This window comes from Budorcas taxicolor, chromosome 2 (assembly GCF_023091745.1).
Source record: "Budorcas taxicolor isolate Tak-1 chromosome 2, Takin1.1, whole genome shotgun sequence".
NCBI classification, from domain to species: Eukaryota; Metazoa; Chordata; class Mammalia; order Artiodactyla; family Bovidae; genus Budorcas; species Budorcas taxicolor.
In genome coordinates this window covers 149,626,915-149,651,290 of record NC_068911.1, presented here as the reverse complement: position 1 = coordinate 149,651,290, position 24,376 = coordinate 149,626,915, and positions in this window count along the sequence as shown.

Here is a 24,376-nt window from a genome sequence, read left to right as displayed (position 1 = left end):
ACTCTTTCTGACCCCATAGACTATACAATCCATGGAATTCTCCAGACCAGGATACTGGAGTGAGTAGCCATTTCCTTCTCCAGGGGATATTCCCAACCCAGGGATCAAACCCAGGTCTCTTGTATTACAGGCAGGTTCTTTATCAGCTGAGCTACCAGGGAAGCCCAAAGAAGGCTGAGCACCGAGGAACTGATGCTTTCAGACTGTGGTGCTGGAGAAGTCTCTTGAGAGTCCCTTGGACTGCAAGGAGATCAAACCAGTCAATCCTAAAAGAAATCAACCTTGAATATTCATTGGAAGGACTGATGATGAAGCTGAAGCTCCAATACTTTGGCCACCTGACGTGAAGACTGACTCATTGAAAAATACCCCCTGATGCTGGGAAAGATTGAAGACAGGTGTAGAAGGAGGAAACAGAGGATGAGATGGTAAGACAGCATCACTGACTCAATGGACATGAGTTTGAGCAAATTCTAGGAGATAATGAAGGACAGGGAAGCCTGGCGTGCTGCGGTTCATGGGGTCACAGATAGACATGACTTAGAGGCTGAGCAACAACAACAAAAATCATTATAACAGCTGGAACAGTAACTAAACCCTGGAACAGGAGGCATATATTCAGTCCTATTGATTCCATCATATTTACTATGCAATGGAAATTGACACAAATACACAGATACACTTAAGCCAATGTAGAGTAAGAGAAGTACTAGAAAGAAGAGTTTGGCAGAGAGAGAAATGGCCTTGACCTAGAGTGATCAAGAAAGTTCCCACAGCCAAGGTGACATGTACCATACATGTTCCAGAAAGATGTTCTTAGACAAAAACATTGAAACAGAGAGAGCAGTCCAGTCTTTACTTATATTGAGGGCTTATACTCTTGAAGAAAGTAATAAGAAGCAAATTTTCATATTTTTATCCACATCCAGCCAGTCTCTCTTTGGGCTTGTTGCCACCCTTAGGTATAGGAAAAGTAACAGCCAAGATCAGTTTGGCAAATCCTTTAGATTAGAGAGCAGGGGTGTAGACACCCTTCCTAACCACTCATCCTAACTCAGTATTCTTTCTTCTATGTGGGATGCTGTTTAGAGCCGAGAATTCATTTCTGTCTAATTCTCACTTCCCTGCTAACGTCCATCCCTTGGTGGACAATCCTGTCTCCTCGCTAGTTTTTCTTTTCCTCTGTTCCTCTGATTCAGCCCCTCCAGGCCACAATAACCTATCCTCTCCCCAAGAGCCCACACCCTACCATGTGGCTGGCACCTTTTGTCAGACCGCATCTCTAGGCACTGGTGGTGCAAAGCAAGCTAATGTCAGCACTTTCACCTCCCAAGCCAGTCCTTTCGGCCCCTTAATCACACATCATGCCTTCTCCTGACTTTCTCCCTATCTGTCAGCACATTCCCAGCTTAAGTTAACCCAGACACACTCCCCTGGAGACACATGAGAGCACCTCCCTAGCCTACACGCGTGCAGTTTCTCCTGGTTCAACAGAAACTGTGGCTACTGAGCTGTAGAAGGCTACAAGCCAAGTTGGAAACACAAAAACAGATCCCTGAGTATCTGCTTGAGTAAAGAGCAAGGAGTCCTTGCTGGGTTTCCTGAACGGGGCCCGGGGCCCACGAGGACACAAATGGAATATCACAATGTTCAACTCAGCTGAAAGTTGACTGCTCATATTCAACTCCTGTTTCATTTTTGTTGTGGCCAGGTAGATATTTTAGCAGCCATCTTTGATTGTGCCTTAAACTCAGCTACCGACCCTCTCATCTAAATCCTTTTCTCAGGTGTAAAATGAAGCTGTATTATCAACAACTAGACTCAGCTCATGTTTCCAACATTAGAGAAGTGCTAGAAACAACTTTGTAAGTTTGAATCTGTTCCAGGCAGACAGGTCAATTCAGAAAATCATTTGAAAGAAAAGATACTGATTTGAGAGATGGATTAATACCACTCCCCCTCAGGGACAATGGTTCTGGGTCCAGAGTGAACTTGACTAAGGCAAAAAAAGCATTAGAAATGCAGTCCTTAGAAATAACCAGTGTTCTGTATAAGTTTTAGTGGAAACCACTCTGGCTGGATACACCCATGAGAGATGACACTAGTTTTGCACCAATTGCCATGCTGATCACAACTAGCCAGTTAGGGTAGACATTCAGACATCACTCTGACTCCCTCCCCCTGCCCATTCTCTGCATTCAACTGGACAAACTCAGTTTGACTGCACTGAGTTCTTTTATTCCATTTCATGGTGACCACTCAGTTGAGACCCTCTCCCACTGACCTTCATCTGGATTATTGGAATATCCTCCTCTGTGGTTGACTCTGCATTTCTTCCATCTCAACCCACCTAGCATTCTGAAATCAGATTTACTTTCCTGACTTCAATCCACTGTTTAATAGTTTTAATTGTTCCACATGCCCTCCCCCCAAAGACCTAAAGTGTCCATCAACAGATGAATGGATAATGATGTCACACACACACACACACACACAATGGAATACTACTCAGTTATAAAAAAAAGAATAAAAATTTGCCATTTGCAGCAACATGAATTGATTTGAAGGGTATTATGCTAGAAAGTGAAATAATTCAGACAGAGAAAGAGAAATGCTGTATGATATCACTTACATGTGGAATTTTTTTCAAAATATACAACAAACTAGTGAATAAAACAAATGAAAAAAAGCAGACTTACAGATACAGGGAACAAACTATTGGTTACCATTGGGGAGAGGGAAGTAGAGAGGGGCAAGGTAAGAGTAGGGGGAGAAAGGTTATTATGACATTATATGAAATCATGTGTGTGAAACTTCTCAAAACTGTAAAACACTATACAATTTAAAGAATCTTTCATTCAATTAAAAAAAAAAGCCCAAACTCTTCCAGGGGTATCTGAGGTTTTCTTAAATCCTGCCCCATCTGCCATGCTCATCTAGTTCTCTGACTCTGTTCTCGCCCTGGACCCCAAGACACAGCAAACTGCCACGACTCGCCATTGCTCAAATTCTGTCTTCCTGTGGCCTGCTTTTCTTTTGTAGAAACTGTCTTATTCTTCACCCCATCCTTCCCTTATGACCTATTTATTGGCTAAAAACCATCCCTAACAGTAGGGTATTTGTGATTATCTGGGCCAGCACCCATTTATCTGGGGCTTGCGCTTCCTAATGTTCCATTCATCAGGTAGCCACTTGACCCAACATGGCCAATGTAAGTATTCCACCTCCAAGCCAGAGTGATTGGTCCAGATTTGATCATGAGAGTCATCCGAGAATAAACAGGATCTTCCAGAAGGTTGAACAGATGGGTGTTAGACGCAAGGAGGTCTGTGGAGTTAAGTGCTCCCAGCAGTTGTCTTTCTTGGCACCTGGAGAGAACCTCTGTGATGCTCAGCTCCAGGTTCTGCTCTGCAGGTTGGTTTCACTCTCAGGCAGAGTCCTGATGTCACTACAAGCCTTTGGATACATCTGTACCTGAGGTCAGACCTGCCTTTGTACTTACCAGTTGCATGAAGCAATAAATAGTTTCCTGTTTCCTTTCAATAAAAAAGTTTTAAATAAATATTTCCCCTTTAAAAAATTAATAATTCCCTTTTTGCTTAAGTTGAAGTTGAGTTTCTGCCACTGATCAGTTAAAAAAAGTCCTGAGCAGGACTTTCCCTACATTTTATGACAAGTATGAAAAGAAATACAGATATTCTGCCTCAAAGTATTTATGTAAGTATCATTTCTACAGAGAACACTGTAAACCACTCCAGGGCAGTTTATCTTGTGCATATCTGTGTCTTCTGTGGTAGGGAGCACAGAATAGGACTTCAAACTCACTGTTCACATGGTTGAGTGAATAAAAAGATAAATATTAGACAAGAATAACCAGTTCCCCAACATGACTCTTACCGACCACCCTCATCCATCCATAAACTCTGGAAATGTAGTCAAATGCACATTTTGCTGCCAAGGACATTTCCAATCTGTAAAAATAAAATAAAATAACATTATCTATGTTTCCAGACTTTATGGACACCCTGTAGACTTCTGAGTGGGAAAACATGGCTTGGGGGCTGTACAGACTCAGCCTTTCCCACAGCTCTGGGTCTGAGCTGAGTCAGCTAAGGGATGCTGTCTCAGCTCCATGGGCCCTAGTGATTAATGCCCAGACTCTGCTGGACCTGGAAACCCTGTAGCTGCTGAGAGAGGCTTTTAGAGAGGGGAAGGAAGAGATCAGACCTCTTGAAGAGCACCCTGAAAAGAGAGCTAACATAAGAATATTCACAGGAGGAGAAGGCAAGCCAGACACTCCGGGCACAAGAGCCTGCCCGCCATGTCCCTTACGAGCTGGGACAAGGCTTCCACCTTGTTGTACCGGAAGATGATCTGTTTATCTAAGGGGTTTTTAAGCAGTGCCTCAGCTTATTTAGCGGTTGCGTCTTTCTCTAATTCCCTGTTTCTTCTTCCCACATTTGAGGTAGTAGCCCAGACCTCTGGACGAAAGCCTTCTTTGGTGGTGGAACTACCAGGCAACAGGGCCTGTGTTTGCTTCTGCCTTTCTTGCCCCACCAGCCGCCACCTACCCCAAACCACCATTTTTCCCTGTTCTTCGGAAAGAACCCAGTGGCCCAGTGAGTAGCTGTTTCCAGTCAACCAGCCAAGTGGAAACTGGGTCAGAGCCCCATCCCGCCTTGCTGCCTGGTGCTGCTGAGGGCGGTGGGCAGACTGCACTCCAACCATTCTCCTCTTCTCCCCTCCCCACGCTCGGCAAGGAGCCCTTGATCCTCTCCGTCTGACAGTGCAGGACCCAATTCCTGCATCACCTAGGAGATTAGGAAGATGATGCCACGCCTGACCAAATGTGCCTCTTGTGTCAAGGGAGTGAGGAGGCAGAGGCTTTCCCATTAAGAGCGGACATCATTGGGGGAAGGGGGAACACATCTTTCTCCCCGAGATCAGACTTCTTCCTACAAGAGTGTTATGTCTGCTCTTAACAGGGCTACAATGTGGAAACCAGAATGTGATTTGAACGAAGCTATTTGAGTCTTGTTAGAGTGAGTGCACAGGACTTTCCAGGTGGTGCAGTGGTAAAGAATCTGCCTGCCAATGCAGGAAACATGGATTCAATCCCTGGATTGGGAAGATACCCTGCAGAAACAAATGGTAACCCACTCCAGTATTCTTGCCTGGAGAACTCCATGGACAGAGGAGCCTGGCGGGCTACCGTCCATGGAGTAGCAAACAGTTGGACACGACTGAATGACTAACAGTTTCTTTCACTTTCCTCTGCCTTCTAGTCAACCTTCCAGAGAGCAGTCTGCACTCACTGGTCCTTGCTCTTACCCACTCTTCTGTCTTCAGTCCACAGTAATCTACCTTCAGATCCCACTGCTGCACTGTTCCAGCCAAGGGCACTGTTATAAACTGAACTGCATGCCCCAAACAAAATTCTGTTATTTGTTGTACTGAAATGTACTGGAGTATATCAGTACCTCAGAATGGGATTGTATTTGAAGATAAGGCCTCTGAAGGGGTGCTTAAGTTAAAACGAGATCATAAAGGTCAGGCTCTAGTCCAGTAGAATCCTTATGGACAGTGGAGCCTGGAGGGCTACACTCTATGGGGTTGCAAAGAGTCGGATGCAACTGACCAATTAAGCACACCCTTTAAAGCAGCACATCCTAATCCAGTAGGACTGCTGTCCTTTCTGTTGCTGTTTCTTTTGTTTTCATCTTTTTGGTCCCGCTGCATGACATGCCGGATCTTAACTCCCCAACTGGGGATAAAACTCAAGGCCCCTGCAGTGGGAGCAGAGTCAATCACTGGACCACCAGCGTAGTCCGGAGGACTGGGCCCTCATAAGAGGATGAGACATTCACTGTGCCTGTGCACAGAGGAAAGGCCATGCAAGGGGGTGGTGAGAAAATGGCCATCTGGCAGCCAAAGAGACAGGCTTCAGGAGAAACCAACCCTGCCAGTACCTTGATCTTGGACTTCACACCTCCAGAACTATAAGAAACGGAATTTCTGTTGTTTCCCACCCAGTCTGTGGTACTCGGTACCGCAGCCCTAGTGCACTGATACAGGCACTAGCAATGTACTTGCCAAATTCAGACAGTGCTTTGAATCCTTGCTCTCTGAACCTCCCTGCAACCTGTGAAACTGTTAGGACTCATGATCCCTGAAACTCTCCTTCTCTGTAGTTCTTTTGAGGTTTTTCCTCCTGATTTTTCTTCCGCCACTGGCTACGCTTTTCAGTGCCCTATATGTGCTCATCACTTTCCCTATATTTGCATGGTTTCCCGGGGTTCTGCCCTCAGCCCCCTTCTCTCCTCTCTATGTATTTTGCACTGAATCACCAACCAAACCCAATGACTGCAGCTGCCTCCATGTGTGATGACCATCACATCTAAACCTCCCATTCAGACCACTCTTCTCATGTGTGCACAAGCCTCTCCTGAAAATCACCGCTGGATGACATGAGGTTAAACTTACCATGACAAATGACAAACTAATTGTAGATCCCTCCTGTCCCTCCAGATTTTCTTCCTCTCTTCCTGCTGTAGCCAGTAGATTTATAACTGCCCCAAATGGGAATCTTCATCTTTTCCTAAATTCCCTTCTTAATCCCCCATATTCAATTGGTAACCAAATTTTATTGCATCTTCCTCTTTGCTATAGACTGAATGTTTGTGTCCCTCCAAAATTCTATTGAAATCCTAATTCTCAATATAGTGGTATTTGGAGATAGACGTTTGGGAAGTAATTAGTTTATGAAGGTGGAACCCCCGTGATGAATTTAGTGCCCTTCTGAAGAGAAGAAAACAACCAACTTTCTCTCACTCTCCTTGTAAGACACAGTGAGAGGGCCTTCCCTGGTGGTCCAGTGACTGAGACTCCACACTCCCAAGACAGGGGGCCCAGGTTCAATTCTTAGTTGGAGAACTAGATCTCACATGCCACAACTAAGAGTTTGCATACCACAATTAAAGATCATGCATGCTGCAATTAAGACTGGGAGCAGTCAAATAAATAAATTTTAAAATTAAAAAATAAAAATAAAAAAAGGACAGAGTGAGAAAGGACAGACTCCAGATCTACAGAATCAGAGCTAGCCATTCTGCTTGGCAGAAACAGCCTTTTGCAAGGTGGCCCTGCTGCCCTTTCCAGACTGTGCTCCCAGGTTTTTCTGCTTTTCTCCCAAACCCAATTCCTCCAAGTGCCTGGACTCACTGTGCTCTCTCACAGGCTACCTCACACCTAATGTCTTCACACATGTTGCCTTCTCTCCCTGGATTGCCCTACCTCCAACATCCAAAATACTCCTTTTCCTTCATCAGATCTATGCCTAAATGCTATCTCCCCTGTGAAGAATTCCCTACCATTTCAGGGACTGACTTAAAGGATACCCTTTTGTCACACATGACACTTGGCATATTTATTTAACAATATTATGCTTTTACTGTATTATAATATGTGTATGTCTGGCTTCCAACCTAGGCTGGAATCTCTTTGGAGGCAAGAATTATGTCTTTTCTCCCTCTTTGTATACCTATTACCAGAACAATGTCTGCTAAACCAGTGGGCTTGCAACCTGTAGCAAATATCTGTTAAGTGAAAAAGTGAACAAAGAGACAGCCAGATAAACAGTGGCTAGAATAAGAGAGAAAAGGACCACAAACCCAAAGGTATTAGATGTGCTGTGGCTTTGAGATAAGTGAGTCAGAAAACAAAAATTCCAGGTTGCTGCAGCATCGGTACTCAGCATAGTGTCTCTGTGGGGGTGAGGGGGCTGGGGAGGTTGGGTAGAATCAGGGAGAAAAAAGGCAGGGAACTAAAGAGGAAATGCATTGTGGACCAATAATTGTGGTAAAAATGGTAGCAGCCTGAACTATAATTACAATAGGGAATTGCTGGCTATTAAACTAACTTGATGCAATTTAACTCATTAATTGGTTTTTCAAGTAATGAAAGACTTGGTCTCTGTGGCCTGGGGGTGTGGAGTTAGTTCCAAAAGTCAAATAAGGAGAGGAACATTTCAGGGGAACATCAAGATCTTTCTAGTAATAGTCTGTTTATGTTGGGTAAAAATGTTGGAGTCTTCATTCTGCCACTTGCAAGCTCTGTAACCTTGAGTAAGTTAGCCTCTCTGAGCCCCAGTTTCCTCACTGTAAAATGGTCATCATAATAATATACATTTGAACATTAATATTATAATGATAAAATATATTTAGTGGATTATAAGCCCTCAATGCATATTGACTTTTATTAGGAGTAAAAGTTCTCTATAACTGAAACTTTCAGAACAATGGTGGACTAATACTTAAGTGCAGACATTTCTCTTTTCACTCTCTCACTCACATTACACTTATTTGTATATCTTAACCTCAGTAGATGGTAAATTTTTGAGGCTGTCAAGTAAAAAGATGCACAATTCGAGAGTTGCAAGTTGAGTTTTATTTGGGGCAAAAATGAGGACTGTAGCCCAGGAGGCAGCAGACCAAAATAGCTCTGAGAGACTGCTCCAAAAAGGTAGTTCAGTTCAATTCAGTTCAATTGCTCAGTCATATCCAACTCTTTGCAACCCCATGGACTGCAGCATGCCAAGCTTCACTGTCCGTCATCAACTCCCAGAGCTTACTCAAACTCAGGTCTATTGAGTTGGTAATGTCATCAAACCATCTCATCCTCTGTTGTCCCCTTCTGTCTCCCACCTTTAATCTTTCCCAGCATCAGGGTCTTTTCAAATAAGTCAGTTCTTCACATCAGGTGGCCAAAGTATTGGAGTTTCAGCTTCAGCATCAGTCCTTCAAGTGAATATTCAAGATTGATTTCCTTTAGGATGGACTGGTTGGATCTCCATGCTGTTCGAGAGACTCTCAAGAGTCTTCTCCATCACCACAGTTCAAAACATCAATTCTTTGGTTCTCAGCTTTCCTCATGGTCCAACTCTCACATCCATACACGACTACTGGAAAAACTGTAGCTTTGACTATATGGACTTTTCTTGGCAAAGTAATGTTTCTGCTTTTTAATATGCTGCCTAGGTTGGTCATAGCTTTTCTTCCAAGGAGCAAGCATCTTTTAATTTCATGGCTGCAATCACCATCTGCAGTGATTTTGGAGTCCAAAATAAGGTCTCTCACTATTTCCATTATTTCTCCATCTATTTGCCATGAAATGATGGGACCAGATGCCATGATCTGTTTTCTAAATGTTGAGTTTTAAGCCAACTTGTTCACTCTCCTCTTTTGCTTTCATCAAGAACTTCTTGGGGCATCGGGCGGTCCTAAAATGGCAGAGGAATAGGACGGGGAGACCACTTTCTCCCCCACTAATTCATCAAAAGAACATTTAAATGCTGAGTAAATTCCACAAAACAACTTCTGAATGCCAGCGAAGGACATCAGGCACCCAGAAAAGCAGCCCATTATCTTCGAAAGGAGGTAGGAAAAAATATAAAAGACCAAAAATAGAGACAAAAGAGGTAGGGATGGAGCTCCGTCCTGGGAAGGGAGTCTTAAAAAGAGAGAAGTTTCCAAACACCAGGAAACACTCCCACTGCCAAGTCTGTGGCGAGCCTTGGAAGCACAGAGGGCAACATAACAGGGAGGAAAAATAAATAAATAATTAAAACCCACAGATTATGAGCCCAACAGTAACTCCCCCAGTGGAGACGCAGGGCAGATGTCTGCACCCACCACTAGCAAGAGGGGGCTGGGCAGGGAGGCACAGGCTGCATTGCTTAGAATAAAGACCGGGCCTGAATGCCCTGAGGGCAACCTGAGAAAACTAACTTGGGCTAGCAAACCAGACTGTGGGATAGCTACCATGTGAAAAGCCCTAACCTAAGACACCACCAGGCCCGTGCGCAGAACAAAGGACTGAACAGAACTAGCCAGCTGCAGACCATCCCTCTCTGGTGACAGGCAGACAGAGCTGGAAGGGGGCAATCGCAGCCCCAGAGAGACATTATCTACAAAACTGCAAGTGGGCTTCTTTGCTAACTAAGACTTCTTGGGGTTCTGGACAGTCAACATCCACCTGAGAAGGTGCGCCAGTTGTACACCCAGAAAACCAGGCGGCAGGGACAGGGTAGGCGATAAGTCGCAGTGACCGTGCTTGCCAAACACCTCATCACCTGAGCTGCTCAGACCTGGGAAGGGCACAAAACACTGGCCCAACTGAGTCTGCACCTCTGAGGACTACCCGAGTGCCTGAACCTGAGCAGCTTAGATCTGGGAGGTGCATGCAGCCCAGGGCCGGCGTTGGATGTTTCCCAGTGGAGCAACCTATAGCTTGAGCAGTGTGGGCAGGGAGGGCACACGCGCCATGAGCGGGGGCAGGCCCAGTGTGGCTGAGACACTATGAGCACACGCCAGTGTTATTAGTTTGCAGTGTCCCTCCCTCCCCACAGCACGACTGAACAAGTGAGCCTAAAAAAGTGTCTATCACTGCCCCCCTTGGTCAGAGTGGAAATCAGACACTGAAGAGACCAGCAAACAGAAGAAGCTAAAACAGAGGGAACCGCCTTGGAAGTGACAGGTGCAACAGATTAAAACCCTGTAGTTAGTACCAACTACATAGGAAGGGGCCCATAGATCTTGAGAAATATAAGTTGGACCAAGGAACTATCTGAAAATGAACTGACCCCACACTACCCACAACAACACCAGAGAAAGTCCTAGATATATTTATTACTATTTTTACAATCATTCTTTTTTTTTTTTAATTAAAAGATTTAAGTTCTCTAGCACATTCAAAAGCAGAGACATTACTCTGCCGACTAAGGTCCATCTAGTCAAGGCTATGGTTTTTCCAGTAGTCATGTATGGACGTGAGAGTTGGACTGTGAAGAAGGCTGAGTGCCGAAGAATTGATGCTTTTGAACTGTGGTGTTGGAGAAGACTCTTGAGAGTCCCTTGGACTGCAACGAGATCCAACCAGTCCATTCTGAAGGAGATCAGCCCTGGGATTTCTTTGGAAGGAATGATGCTAAAGCTGAAACTCCAGTACTTTGGCCACCTCATGTGAAGAGTTGACTCATTGGGAAAGACTCTGATGCTGGGAGGGATTGGGGGCAGGAGGAGAAGGGGACGACCAAGGATGAGATGGCTGGATGGTATCATGGACTCGATGGACGTGAGTCTGAGTGAACTCTAGGAGCTGGTGATGGACAGGGAGGCCTGGAGTGCTACAATACATGGGATCACAAAGAATTGGACACGACTGAGCAACTGAACTGAACTGAACTGATTACTCCTTTAAATTTCATTTTTATAACCTATTATTACTTTGCAAGAAAAAAGGACCTTATTTTTTTAAGCAAATTTCATATATATATATATAATTTTTGTGACTTGGTTTTTTTCTTCTTCTTCTTCTTTTCTTTAATGTTGTATTTTTAAAAATCCAACCTCTACTCTAGATTTTTAATCTTTGCTTTTTGGTATTTGTTATCAATTTTGTACCTTTAAAAACCCAATCTTCAGTACCCATTTTTACTTGGGAGCGAGATTACTGGCTTGACTGCTCTCTTCCCCTTTGGACTCTCCTTTTTCTCCACCAGGTCACCTCTGTCTCCTCCCTCCCCCTTTTCTTCTCTACCCAACTCTGTGTGTTCCAGACGGTGGAGAACACTTAGGGAACTGATTACTGGCTGGATCTGTTCTCTCCTTTTGATTCCCCCCTTTTATCCTTCTGGCCACCTCTGTCTCCTTCCTCCCTCTTCTCTTCTCTGTATAACTCCTTGAACATCTCTGAGGGATCCAGACTGTGGAGCACACATAAGGAGGTGATTACTGGCTAGCTTGCTCTCTCCTCTTTTGATTCCACCTCATCTCATTCAGGTCACCTCTAACTCCCTCCTCCCTCTTCTCTTCTCCATGTAACTCTGTGAAACTCTCTGGGTGTCCCTCACTGTGGAGAAACTTTTCATCATTAACCTAGATGTTTTATCAATGGTGCTGTATAGAAGAGAAGTGTTGAGACTACTGTAAAAATAAGACTGAAAACCAGGAGCAGGAGGCTTATGTCCAAATCCTGAGAACACCAGGTAACTCCTGACTCCAGGGAACACTAAACGATAGGAGCTCATCAAACGCCTCCATACCTACACTGAAACCAAGCACCACCTAAGGGCCAACAAGTTCCAGAGCAAGACATACCACGCAAATTCTCCAGCAATGCAGGAACATAGCTCTGAGCTTCAATATACAGGCTACCCAAAGTTACTCCAAAACCATTGACAGCTCATAACTCATTACTGGACACTTCATTGCACTCCAGAGAGAAGAAATCCAGCTCCACCCACCGGAACACCAACACAAGCTTCCCTAACCAAGAAACCCTGACAAGCCACTGATACAACCCCATCCACAGCGAGGAAACACCACAATAAACAGAACTCCACAAACTGCCAGAATACAGAAAGGACACCCCAAACTCAGCATACAAACAATTTGAAGAGACAGAGGAATACCAGCAGGTAAAAGAACAGGATATATGCCCACCAAACCAAACAAAAGAGGAAGAGATAGAGAATCTACCTGAGAAAGAATTCCAAATAATACTAGTGAAAATGATACAAAATCTTGAATTCAAAATGGAAACAGAGATAAATAGCCTGGAGACAAGGATTGAGAAGATGTAAGAAAGATTTAACAAGGACCTAGAAGAAATAAAAAAGAGTCAATATATAATGAATAATCCAATAAATGAGATCAAAAACACTCTGGAGGCAACAAACAGTAGAATAATGGAGGCAGAAGATAGGATTAGAAGATAGAATGGTAGAAATAAATGAATCAGAGAGGAAAAAAGAAAAATGAATTAAAAGAAATGAGGACAACCTCAGAGACCTCCAGCACCAATATTTGAATCATAGGAGTCCCAGAAGAAGACAAAAAGAAAGACCATGAGAAAATATTTGGGGAGATAATAGTTGAAAACTTCCCTTAAATGGGGAAGGAAATAATCACCAAGTCCAAGAAACACAGAGAGTCCCAAACAGGGTAAACCCAAGGCGAAACACCCCATGACACATATTAATCAAATTAACAAAGATCAAACACAAAAAAAAACAAATATTAAAACCAGCAAGGGAAAAAAAAACAAATACCACACAAGGGGATTCCCATAAGGATAACAGCTGATCTTTCAATAGAAACTCTTCAGGCCAGGAGGGAATGGCAAGACACACTTAAAGTGATAAAAGAAAATAACCTACAGCCCAGATTACTGTACCCAGCAAGGATCTCATTCAAATATGAAGGAGAAATCAAAAGCTTTACAGACAAGCAAAAGCTGAGAGAATTCAGCACCACCAAACCAGCTCTCCAACAAATGCTAAAGGATATTCTCTAGACAGGAAACATAAAAAGGGTGTATAAACTCGAACCCAAAACAATAAAGTAAATGGCAACGGGATCACATTTATCAATAATTACCTTAAACATAAATGGGTTGAATGCCCCAACCAAAAGACAAAGACTGGATGAACGGATACAAAAACAAGACCCCTATATATGTTGTCTACAAGAGACCCACCTCAAAACAAGGGACACATACAGACTGAAAGTGAGGGGCTGGAAAAAGATATTCCATGAAAATAGAGACCAAAAGAAAGCAGGAGTAGCAATACTCATATCAGATAAAACAGACTTTAAAACAAAGGCTGTGAAAAGAGACAAAGAAGGACACTACATAATGATCAAATGATCAATCCAAGAAGATATAACAATTATAAATATATATGCACCCAACATAGGAGCACCGCAATATGTAAGACAAATGCTAACAAATATGAAAGGGGAAATTAACAATAACACAATAATAGTGAGAGACTTTAATACCCCACTCACACCTATGGATAGATCAACTAAACAAAAAATTAACAAGGAAACACAAACTTTAAATGATACAATAGACCAGTTAGACCTAATTGATATCTATAGGACATTTCACCCCAAAACAATGAATTTCACCTTTTTCTCCAGTGCACATGGAAGCTTCTCCAGGATAGATCACATCCTGGGCCATAAATCTAGCCTTGGTAAATTCAAAAAAACTGAAATCATTCCAAGCATCTTTTCTGACCACAATGCAGTAAGATTAGATCTCAATTACAGGAGAAAAAATATTAAAAATTCCAACATATGGAGGCTGAAGAACACGCTGCTGAATAACCCACAAATCACAGAAGAAATCAAAAAAAAAAAATCAAAATATGCATAGAAAGGAATGAAAATGAAAATGAAAACATAGCAACCCAAAACCTGTGGGACACTGTAAATGCAATGCTAAGGGGAAAGTTCATAGTAATACAGGCATACCTCAAAAAACAAGAAAAAAGTCAAATAAATAACCTAACTCTACACCTAAAGCAACTAGAAAAGGAAGAAATGAAGAACCCCAGGGTTAGTAGAAGGAAAGAAATCTTAAAAATTAGGGCAGAAATAAATGCAAAAGAAACAAAAGAGACCATAGCAAAAATCAACAAAGCCAAAAGCTGGTTCTTTGAAAGGATAAATAAAATTGACAAACCATTAGCCAGACTCATCAAGAAACAAAGGGAAAAGAATCAAATCAATAAAATTAGAAATGAAAATGGAGAGATCACAACAGACAACACAGAAATACAAAGGATCATAAGAGACTACTATCAGCAATTATATGCCAATAAAATGGACAACGTGGAAGAAATGGACAAATTCTTAGAAAAGTACAACTTTCCAAAACTGAACCAGGAAGAAATAGAAAATCTTAACAGACCCATCACAAACACAGAAATTGAAACTGTAATCAGAAATCTTCCAGCAAACAAAAGCCCAGGTCCAGACAACTTCACAGCTGAATTCTACCAAAAATTTCGAGAAGAGCTAACACCTATCCTACTCAAATTCTTTCAGAAAAGTGCAGAGGAAGGTAAACTTCTAAACTCATTCTATGAGGCCACCATCACCCTAATACCAAAACCTGACAAATATGCCACACACAAAAAAAAAAAAAAAAAAGAAAGAAAGAAAACTGCAGGCCAATAAGGCCAATATCACTGATGAACATAGATGCAAAAATCCTTGACAAAATTCTAGCAATCAGAATCCAACAACACATTAAAAAGATCATACACCATGACCAAGTGGGCTTTATTCCAGGGATGCAAGGATTCTTCAATATCTGCAAGTCAATCAATGTAATACACCACATTAACAAATTGAAAAATAAAAGCCATATGATTATCTCAATAGATGCAGAGAAAGCCTTTGACAAAATTCAACATCGATTTATGATAAAAACTCTCCAGAAAGCAGGAATAGAAGGAACATACCTCAACATAATAAAAGCTACATATGACAACCCACAGCAAATATTATCCTCAATGGTGAAAAATTGAAAGCATTTCCCCTAAAGTCAGGAAAAAGACAAGGGTGCCCACTTTCACCACTACTATTCAACATAGTTTTGGAAGTTTTGGCCACAGCAATCAGAGCAGAAAAAGAAAGAAAAGAAATCCAAATTGGAAAAGAAGAAGTAAAACTCTCACTGTCTGCAGATGACATGATCCTCTACATAGAAAACCCTAAAGATTCCACCAGAAAATTACTAGAGCTAATCAATGAATATAGTAAAGTTGCAGGATATAAAATCAACACACAGAAATCCTTTCCATTCCTATACTCTAATAATAAGAAAATAGAAAGAGAAATTAAGGAAACAATCCCATTCACCATTGCAAAGAAAAGAATAAAATACTTAGGATTGCTGCTGCTGCTGCTGCTGCTAAGTCGCTTCAGTCATGTCTGACTCTGTGAGACCCCATAGACGGGCAGCCCACCAGGCTTCCTCGTCCCTGGGATTCTCCAGGCAAGAACACTGGAGTGGGTTGCCATTTCCTTCTCCAATGCATGAAAGTGAAAAGTGAAAGTGAAGTCATTGAGTAGTGTCCAACTCTCAGAGACCCCATGGACTGCAGCCTACCAGGCTCCTCCGTCCATGAGATTTTCCAGACAAGAGTACTGGAGTGGGGTGCCATTGCCTTCTCCTATACTTAGGAATACATCTACCTAAAGAAACTAAAGATCTATATATAGAAAACTATAAAACACTGATGAAAGAAAGCAAAGAAGACACTGATAGATGGAGAAATATACCATGTGCATGGATTGGAAGAATCAATATAGTGAAAATGAGTATACTACCCAAAGCAATCTATAGATTCAATGCACTCCCTATCAAGCTACCAACAGTATTTTTCACGGAGCTAGAACAAGTAATTTCACAATTTTTATGGAAATACAAAAAACCTCAAATAGCCAAAGCAATCTTGAGAAAGAAGAATGGAACTGGCAGAATCAATCTGCCTGACTTCAGGCTCTACTATAAAGCCACAGTCATCAAGACAGTATGGTACTGGCACAAAGACAGAAATATAGATCAATGGAAATAAATAGAAAGCCCAGAGACAAATCCATGCAACTATGCACACCTTATCTTTGACAAAGGAGGCAAGAATATACAATAGAGAAAAGACAACTCTTTAACAAGTGGTGCTGGGAAAACTAGTCAACCACTTGTAAAAGAATGAAACTAGAATACTTTCTAACACCATACACAAAAATAAACTCAAAATGGATTAAAGTTCTAAACATAAGACCAGAAACTATAAAACTCCTAGAGGAGAACATAGGGAAAACACTCTCTGGCATAAATCACAGCAGGATCCTCTATGACTCACCTCCCAGGATATTGCAAATAAAAGCAAAAATAAACAAATGGGACCTAATTAAAATTAAAAGCTTCTGCACAACAAAGGAAAGTATAAGCAAGGTGAAAAGACAGCCTTCTGAATGGGAGAAAATAATAGCAAATGAAGCAACTGACAAACAACTGATCCCAAAAATATACAAGCAACTCCTGCAGCTCAATTCCAGAAAAATAAACAACCCAATCAAAAAGCGGTCCAAAGAACTAAACAGATATTTCTTCAAAGAAGACATACGGATGGCTAACAAACAGATGAAAAGATGCTCAACATCACTCATTATCAGAGAAATGCAAATCAAGACCACAATGGTACAATTTCATGCCAGTCAGAATGGCTGCAATCCAAAAGTCTACAAGCAATAAATGCGGGAGAGGGTGTGGAGAAAAGGGATCCCTCTTACACTATTGGTGGGAATGCAAACTACTACAGCCACTATGGAGAACAGTGTGGAGATTCCTTGGAAAACTGGAAATAGAACTGCCTTATGACCCAGCAATCCCACTGTTGGGCATACATACCGAGGAAACCAGAATTGAAAGAGACACGTGTACGCCAATGTTCATCGCAGCACTGTTTATAATAGCCAGGACATGGAAGCAACCTTGATGTCCATCAGCAGATGATTGGATAAGAAAGCTGTAGTACATATACACAATGGAGTATTACTCAGCCATTAAAAACAATACATTTGAATCAGTTCTAATGAGGTGGATGAAACTGGAGCCTATTATACATAGTGAAGTAAGCCAGAAAGAAAAACACCAATACAGTATACTAATGCATATATATGGAATTTAGAAAGATGGTAACTATAACCCTGTATGCAAGACAACAAAAGAGACACAGATGTATAGAATAGTCTTATGGACTCTGTGGGAGAGGGAGAGGGTGGGATGATTGGGGAGAATGGCATTGAAACATGTACAATATCATATAAGAAATGAATTGCCAGTCCAGGTTCGATGCAGGATACAGGATGCTTGGGGCTAGTGCACTGGGATGACCCAGAGGGATGGTACAGGGAGGGAGGTGGGACGGGGGTTCAGGATGGAGAAACATGTACACCCGTGGTGGATTTATGTTGATGTATGGCAAAACCAATACAATATTGTAAAGTAATTAGCCTCCAATTAAAATAAATAAAGTTAAATTAAATTAAAATTTTAAAAAAGAAGCTCTTTAGTTCTTCTTCACTTTCTGCCATAAGTGTAATGTCATCTGCATATCTGAGGTTATTGCTATTTTTCCCAGCAATCTTGATTCCAGCTTGTGCTTCATCCACTCTGGCATTTCGCATGATGTACTCTGCATATAAGTTAAATAAGCAGGGTGACAATATACAGCCTTGATGTAAAGAGGTAATAGGGGAAGGTCAATATATAGCATATTGTTGAAGGGGGGAGTTCAATACCATTAAGCATTCATTTACAAAAAAATTTTCTGCTAGTAACAATGATCTGATGTCACTATGAAGGGATTTATTGCTTTTCTAGGTATGTGGGCTTCCCTGGTGGCTCAGAGGGTAAAGTATCTGCCTGCAATGCGGGAGACCTGGGTTTGATCCCTGGGTTGGGGAGATCCCCTGAAGAAGGAAATGGCTACCCACTCTAGTACTCTTGCCTGAAAAATTCCACGGGCAGAGGAGCCTGGTAGGCTATAGTGTATGTGATCTCAAAGAGTCACACATGACTGAGCAACTTCACTTAGATATGAGGAGATGCAAAGATTGAGATTATAAAATCTGTTCCTAAAACATCTATCTGAAGACCTGACCCACCAGATTGCCTGGAACAGAGAGTGCCTTACTCCACCCTGAACTCCTTCAGGAGGTGTTGAAGGTCAACAGCTGCAACAGTGCCCAGTTCAGTCTCTGCAGAGGCAGATGGTGAATGCTCTTGTGGTTCAGTCATCTGCATCGATCTTGGCAAGTGCCAATTTGTACTTGACAAGGCTATGATATAAATATATTTTATTTTGGTAATCTCCAGACTTTAAACATAGGAAGCATTTGATAAATACGTGTTGGATTGGGGGAATGGAGACCATTTAAGCAACAGAGAAAAGACTGGATTAGGTCACCACCTCCAAAATTTGATGAGGTGCTGAAAGTCTCTGATTAATTAATTCATTCGTTTACTCAACAAATGTCATTAAGTACCAACCATGTGCCATACAAAGGTTAGCTGTTAGGTACATGACACATTACAGAAGCAGATATGGTTTCTGTCTATTGATTCTAAGTCCCTATTGTGTTAAGAGCTGATTGTTATCTAAACTTCACCTTTTGTACCTTGAACTATCTTAAAGGTAGTACTGCAGTTCTTGTTTTGTTTCTCTAAACTGCTTGCTCACTTTATGATATCCTGGAAAGTCACTTAAGAGGAGAGATACCAAAGAGGAACAAAGTGGGAGTGGCTATTTTCCAAAGCACACAGCTGTTTTTGGAAATGCAAATCCAGACCTCTTAGATAATAAGGAAAGAAACTTTTATAGTAGCAACAAGTCTGGGAATGTCTCCAACTTCTAGTGCTAACCTCTTCCATTGTACTCTGATAGTCAATCCCCAAAGCTCCAGTGTAAGATAGTTTGAGAGGTGGACACATGACCTTAGAAAGGGTAGCCTTCTGGTACATTGAATCTAAATTCAAAAGTGGGAGATCCAAGTGGAAAAGAGGAAACGTAAATCCCTTTGCTCAGAGGTAGAAGCCCTCCCATGTAAAGATAATGTCACAGATGCCATGAGTTAATAACGAATGCAAGCCATTCTCTGGAGTATCCCAGAGGCTTGCATTTCCGCCCCCCCCCACCCCCCCCCCCCACCCCCCGTCTCCGTAGGACACAAATCTTTAATCCCTGCAGGTCATGAATGACCTTTGGGCATCTGTGAAGTCCTATTGCATGCAGAATTGAGTATGTAGGCTTTTCTTAGGGAGATGTCTTAAAACTTAAAATAAGATTCTCAAAGAGATTTGTGCCCCACCCCCATCTCATATTAATAGCACACTTGTTATTGACTAAGCAGTTATTCTGAATGGGAGGCAAATGAAATGTTCAGGAGTGTGTTCCTATGGTGTTCACAACAGCCAGGTCAATCAAACTCTCACCTGCTTCTGAGCACATCTCCCAGAATTCTTCCAGAAAGTTTTCTTTGAAGAACTCTGAGTATTCTATAGCCCTCAGTGTTATCTTAGCACTGAGAGAACTGTCTGGAAAGGTTGCCTTGAGGAGAGGCCTTCTACTAAAGTGGCCACAGATGATCCCAGGTGACCCACAAGGAGAGGATATCACAGGAACAATACTACAAGTCTTCTCCATCCTTCAGCTACAACCTCATTAGCCAAAACCAACAGGAGCCAGAGGACAAGGGATCTCCTTGATAGAGGTCATAAGATCAGCTTCCAGAAAATGTAGAGTAGATCTGGAGGAGGAACTGAAGATATTCTTGCACAGTGTGTATGTGTGTGTGTTACCCACAATTCAGTTCAGTTCAGTTCAGTGGTTCAGTCGTGTCCAACTCTTTGCAACCCCATGAATCACAGTACACCAGGCCTCCTTTTTCATCGCCAACACCCAGAGTTCACCCAAACTCATGTCCATCGAGTTAGTGATGCCATCCAGCCATCTCATCCTCTGTCGTCCCCTTCTCCTCCTGTCCCCAATCCCTCCCAACATCAGGGTCTTTTCCAATGAGTCAACTCTTCACATGAGGTGGCCAAAGTATTGGAGTTTCAGCTTCAGCATCAGTCCTTCCAATGAACACCCAGGACTGATCTCCTTTAGAATGGACTGGTTGGATCTCCTTGCAGTCCAAGGGACTCTCAAGAGTCTTCTCCAACACCACAGTTCAAAAGCATCAATTCTCTGATGCTCAGCTTTCTTTATAGTCCAACTCTCATATCCATACATGACCATTGGAAAAACCATAGCCTTGTCTAGATGGACCTTTGTTGGCAAAGTAATGTCTCTGCTTTTTAGTATTCCATCTAGGTTGGTCATAACTTTCCTTCCAAGGAGTAAGTGTCTTTTAATTTCATGGCTGCAGTCACCATCTGCAGTGATTTTGGAGCCCCCCAAAATAAAGTCGGCCACTGTTTCCCCATCTATTTGCCATGAAGTGATGGGACCAGATGCCATGATCTTAGTTTTCTGAATGTTGAGCTTTAAGCCAAATTTTTCACTCTCTTCTTTCACTTTCCTCAAGAGGCTTTTTAGTTCCTCTTCATTTTCTGCCATAAGGGTGGTGTCATCTGCATATCTGAGGTTATTGATATTTCTCCCAGCAATCTTGATTCCAGCTTGTGCTTCTTCCAGCCCAGCGTTTCTCATGATGTACTCTGTATATAATTTAAATGAGCAGGGTGACAATATACAGCCTTGATGTACTCCTTTTCCTATTTGCAACCAGTATGTTGTTCCATGTCCAGTTCTGTTGCTTCCTGACCTGCATTACAGATTTTTCAAGAGGCAGCTCAGGTGGTCTGGTATTCCCATCTCTTTCAGAATTTTCCACAGTTTATTATGATCCTCATAGTCAAAAGCTTTGGCATACCCACAATTAAGGGGTAAATAATCTAAATTTGTATCCCCTGACCTTTACCTCTGACAAGTTAAGCTACAGAAAATGGGATAAATAAGGGACTCAGTTTCTTGCTCATCTCACTGTGTCAATCACTGCAATTAGGAGTTCCCTATGGGTTATTTCACCTAAGACTAGTAACAACCCCAAATGGTAATAAAGGGTACAACTGGGAATGGAAACCAGATAGGTGTGATTCTAAACCCATGTGCTTGTCACTATACCTTGACATCCCAGAATGGGAAAGAAAACAAGATACATGGAGAGTTTCTGCAGAAAATGCTCTTGGAGTTGGGTTCTTCTGGTTGGGGGGAGGTGGACAGGTGAGTTATAGAGGGTACAGACCCTAGGGCCAAATTTTACAAGATTGAGCCAAGGATGGGTACTGTTTGAACAAAAACTGTTTTCGTATCCACTCTTGTATGAACATTAACTCATGTTCATTTACATAATACACACACACACACACACACACACACACACAGCCTGTTGCAAGAAACTCATTGAGAATGATAAGGATAGTGCAAAAGAGAAAAGCATGATAGGCTAGTGGAAAAATTATAGAAGATGCCCTAGTACAAAACAACTCCAACAAGATTCATCAAAGAAAAGTTTAAGAATGGTATGAATAGAACTTTAAGCATCACATAAATATATTCAGGCTCTGTAGATGCAAAGACTAACATAGATGACATCTAGCATGGTTTTGAGTTCTTTAAAAAGCTCAGTAATTGCATTTGATGTTGAAAGGTTAACAACAATGGCCTGTTTTCTTCTAGTTGGGTTACTCTGACTCATACCAAAATAGTAGCCTGAATGGTAGAATCCACATCTTTAAGGCTTTGCTGGGCCTATCTATGGTAGCAACAACTCCTGAGTCCTTCCTATACACTGTCTCTTTGTTCTGCACTTCTTCCTTCATCCTGGGTAGTGAAAAAGTAAGTGATACTTCTATAAGGCAAACCTCACTACCCAGCCAAGTGTTTGTCTTTGCTATGTCATGAACTGGGGCTTCCCTGGTGGCTCAGACAGTAAAGAATCCACCTACAGTGCAGGAGACCTGGATTTGATACCAAGGTTGGAACGATCCCCTGTAGAAGGGAATAGCTACCCACTCCAGTATTCTTGCCTGGAGAATCTCATGGACAAAAGAGCCTAGCAGGCTACAGTCCATGAGATCACAAAGAGTTGGACATGACCAAGTGACTAAGCACATTCGCGTGCTGTGAACTGGCAGTATAACACGGGGCCAGGACAGTCTCACTGTGGCCCTCAGTTTCCTCATCTGTAAATAAAAGGGTTAAACCATTGCCCTCTAGTTCCTTGTTTTGTCACTCTATTTCTTATACTACTCCTAACATTTTGGGTCCCTAAGGCCTACATGGCTTCCCTGGCAGCTCAGCTGGTAAAGAATCTACCTGCAATGCAGGATATCAGTTCAATGCTTGGGTTTGGAAGATCCCTTGGAGAAGGGATAGGCTACCCACTCCAGTATTCTTGCCTGGAGCATCCCCATGGACAAAGTAGCCTGGAGGGCTACAGTCCATGGGGTCACAGAGTTGGACATGACAGAGTGACTCAGCACAGCACAAGGCCTACACACATGGGTAACGGCTGCACAAAATGGGCACCCTATAAACTCTTGGAAAGTATAGGGTTCATCTCAGTTCAACCTAGATAGTGTATTAAAAGCCAGAGACATCAGTTCAAATAGTCAAAGATATGGTTTTTCCAGTAGTCATGTATAGATGTGAGAGTTGGATCTTAAAGAAGTCTGAGAAGCACTGAAGAATTGATGCTTTCAAACTGTGGTGCTAGAGAAGATTCTTGACAGTCCCTTAGATAGTAAGGAGATCAAACCAGTCAATCTTAAAGGAAATATGTCCTGAATATTCATTGGAAGGACTGATGCTGAAGCTGAAGCTCCAATACTCTGGTCACCTGATGTGAAGAGCTGACTCATTGGAAAAGACCCTGATGTTGGGAAAGACTGAAGGCAATAGGAGAAGGGGGCAGCAGAGGATGAGATGGTTAGATAGCATCACTGACTCAATGGACCTGAATTTCAAAGGTCTATCAATGATCAGAACTTTTATCATATACCAAAATTTAGTGTGTATGTGGTCTATTCCTGGATTATATTTTGTTTCACTGGTTGGTCTGTCTACTGAAGTAGCAGTTCCACACTAGTTTAATTACAGAAACTTTAGAATATATTTAAAATTGGGGCAGGGCTAATCCTTTGTCATAGCTCATTTTTATTTCCTAATGCTTTCCTAGTTATTGCTTTATGTTTATTTTTTTCTATATAAACTTTAGTATCAATTTCTCTCTGAAATTTTTAAAAAGTGATATTTTTATTAGAATTGCATTCAATTTATACATGCCTAGGAAATCCCATGGACAGAGGAGTCTGATGGGCTACAGTCCATGGGGTCGCAAAAGAGTTGGACACAACTTAGTGACTAATAACAACAAATGCATTAACTAAGGGAGAAATGACATCTTTATGATATTGGGTCAGCCTAAGCAAAAATAAAAGCTGTCTTTCTATTTTTTCAAGTCAACTTTTGTACCTTTTAAATAGGCTCAAGGTTCTCTCTGAATTTTGAACTTCCCTGATGTGTTTATTCTAACTCTTTTCTATTTTCACCAAGGAAAATGGAAAACAAATATGCTCATAAGACCAAGCCAATTCAGTTGACCCTCTCATTAAAACCAGAAGTAATCATGGCTACTTCCTGAAGCCTGTGTGTGAAGATTGTACTAAGTTCTCAAACACACTTCCAGTATAGCTGAGAGAGCTAACCAAAACCTTGGATAAATAAATCATCCCTTAGCAGCCTCTGCTGCAAGCCCAAACCTCCTCTGTTTCAGAGGGAGAAGAGAAAATTTCACCGACCCTCACGTTTGGGGAAAAGGTCCAGAACTATTCAAAATCCAGACATTTACAAAAAGCCCCTGACTGCTTAATTCCTGTTTCCAAGAGTAGGTTCTTCCAGTGGCAAAAAAGACATCATCCACCTAAGGGCTCAAGTCAGAAACCT